At 33.0% G+C, this 2,832-nt stretch overlaps 1 long non-coding RNA gene across 2 annotated transcripts; it reads left to right on the top strand.

Annotated features, from left to right (window-relative positions):
- The first annotated feature begins 674 nt into the window (after positions 1 to 674).
- Positions 675 to 1,257, top strand: LOC148782518 (uncharacterized). 2 transcript variants are annotated; one of them, XR_016053180.1, is made up of 2 exons: positions 675 to 908; positions 1,125 to 1,257. It is a non-coding gene; the product is annotated as an uncharacterized LOC148782518 (long non-coding RNA). The 2 variants fall into 2 exon arrangements; XR_016053181.1 differs by having other exon boundaries at positions 675 to 938.
- The last annotated feature ends 1,575 nt before the right edge of the window (positions 1,258 to 2,832 follow it).

Below are 2,832 nucleotides of genomic sequence, written 5' to 3'. Positions count from 1 at the left end.
TCAAGGTCTCTGCCAAATATTATTCAAGCAACATACACTATCTTCCAGAAAGTGCTGATTCTAGGAGATACCAATTACAGGATTGATGTATAAAGAGATTTGAAAAAGTCAAAATTTTAGCGTTATTATTATTATTTTTTGTCTATTTTTTTTACAAATAGAAATTGCACTAGGATAAGTTAAGTAGGAGGATTTTTTGTGCATGAGTTTTAGTAAGGGCTTGAATTGTCGAATGCCTATGGCTTGAATTGTCGAATGCCTACCTTTTGATTTAGGAATAGCTTATTTTAAGTATAAATTATTTTTTAGAAAGAAAAGATAACATGATATTTAGATAGAGAGATGGAGATAATGATTAACGTGGGAATTAGAGAAAAAGAAATATGAAAGAGTTTATTTTTTTGTGGGTTGTTTTATTTTTTATTTATTCTCTTAAGAGTGTATTTAAAGAGAAGAAGTTCTTCAATGAAGAAGATAATTTAATTTGAGTAAAGAGTTCTTATGAAAAGATCTTTTGGAGACTCCCTTGTAAACTTAGAGAGATTAAATTATCTCACCCTTTATTATTATATTTATTTTATTTTATTTTTAGATAAAAATACTGAATATTATTAAATCACTGAAACTATTACAATGATAGAGTTAAATATTTTAATTATGTCTTCCCTCCATCAAGGATACACAATCCCCAAGAGTCCCATTTTTCGAAACCAAACGGGGCCTATTTGCAACCGACGTGAGCCGATTATGAATATTCGCTCAGAATAGAGGGAGTAACTTTATGGGTAGGCAGAGTAGCTGCATAAATCTAAAATAATCTCCAACTAAAGTTTCTTTCATCACTTCTCATTGTCGCTTTTTCCAATTGTTAATCTTTATTTCAGGTGAGGACGGTCTCCCGAGAGCAGGTGAGGCGCTTGAGGGCTGCAGTTCATGATGTAAGCCTTTCAACTTTCATTTCATATATATTGGCATCAGTCATAAAGTGTAAAAAAATTTCTTTTGAACTTTGAATTTGGTCAATGAAATAAATGTAGCCACCCAATTTCACATCCAATAGTCAAGAGTAATTATGGGCACCTTGTGCCAAAAGCAAATAGTAATAATTGTGGCTCATGTCATAGGAAGCTGAGGCGAACGCGAGGCCAATGCAGCCGATCAACCAACGAGCTGTTCACCTCTACTCCCCAAGGCGTCTTTCAACTAATCTCTATGCTTGACTTCAACATATACTAATATTGAAGAACTATATTTGAATTTCGTGTGTTTATTCTTTTAGGGCATATAATTTATATGTTACTTAGGTAATATATATTATACTAGTTCATATTAATTTATATAAAAATATAAAGAGGTTTTCTTCAATTCTTCTTTATTTGATGTAACCAGTGATTTAAAAAACTACTAGTTCATATTAAATTATATACAAATATAAAGAGGTTTCCTTCAATTCTTCTTTATTTGTTGTAACCAGTGATTTAAAAAACTGATCGATGACTAGGATGGATCAGTGAATTGGCGGCGTGCATCGCCATTTTATTGTGAGCTAGCCATGAACCAATCTGAATCGGTGTTTTTATTGTAGAAAAATGGCGTTTTTATTGTAGCAAAACATCATTACACTCTAGCAAATCGCCGGTTTTGTTCTAGACCTGGACGATTTCCTATATATTCATAGAATTGGCATGGGGTGACCGATTCCCGAGTTGGACGAGGCAATTCCGTACCGACCCGATGTTTTTAAAATCATTGGCTGTAACCATAGGTAGAAATCTTTTAATCTATTAATGGTGTTTATTGATTCGCCAAGTTGCGTTAAAAGTCGTCACAACTTGTTGGGTTCGTGATCTTCTGGCAACCTTGTGGCATTTGATTTCCATTAGGACTTCGCCTTAAGAAAAAAAGTAAAACCCTACCTTAAAGCCTAATCTGGAAAACACTTCCGATATGGGACATCCTATGCTGGCAATAAAATCTATTTCCACCACTGATTGTGAAATTGGTAGATAAAAAATTAGTACCGATCTCACAAATTTGTGAACACTTGAAAATAAAAGGTCCATATAATTTGTTGGGAAAAGGTTATCTCAGCCTATGGGGAGATAGAATAATGTAAGCCCAACGACCCAGATTGAATCTGGGCTGATCTAAAGGTCACAATTGAATTTTGTATTTAAATTTTAATATTTTTCTACAAGTCAAAATGACTTAAAATTTAGGGGCATCCACTATTCTCATCAATGTGCACCTAATAAAAATACTAAATAAATAATTCAAAAAATTAAATAGATCAAAATACCCCTAAAAGATTCAAGGGTATTTTAGCCCATTCAACTTTTTGTTAATTATTGTTTTGATATTTTGATTAGATTTGCCGAGTTCTTAAGAATAGATCCTCCAAATTTCAAATGATTTGAATTTCTTGGTAAAAAATGTAAAATTCAAATATAAAATTAAATCGTAATCATAGATCGGTCCAGATTCAATTTGGGCCGTTGAGCGTATGTTGTATCTATCTACCATCGAGCAATATGTGTATTTTTAGACTTTAAAATCCTACTTCTTTTTCATATCCATAATGATCATGTTTGAAATGATCAATATGATGGCTTTCCAACACCATGACTGCAGTGCTCCAAGAGCTCTGAGATGGGGCTTTACTTTTTCTCCTTAAGCCTAAGCCTTATTTTCACTCTTTCCTTATATTTATTGGCATGTAATTTAAGAGAACTAGTGACGCATTGTCAACTTGATGTGTCCATGTTGCATCTTCGGATCGGTCGAGATTAGTAAATTCGATAATCTGCCCATATCATTGGGTGTAAACATCAA

This window comes from Amborella trichopoda, chromosome 4, assembly GCF_054954075.1.
Source record: "Amborella trichopoda isolate Santa Cruz 75 chromosome 4, AtrichopodaSantaCruz75HAP2 v2.0, whole genome shotgun sequence".
In the NCBI taxonomy this organism is placed as follows: domain Eukaryota; kingdom Viridiplantae; phylum Streptophyta; class Magnoliopsida; order Amborellales; family Amborellaceae; genus Amborella; species Amborella trichopoda.
The sequence above is the reverse complement of the archived record's forward strand: the minus strand, read 5'-3'. Positions and strand labels throughout refer to the sequence as shown.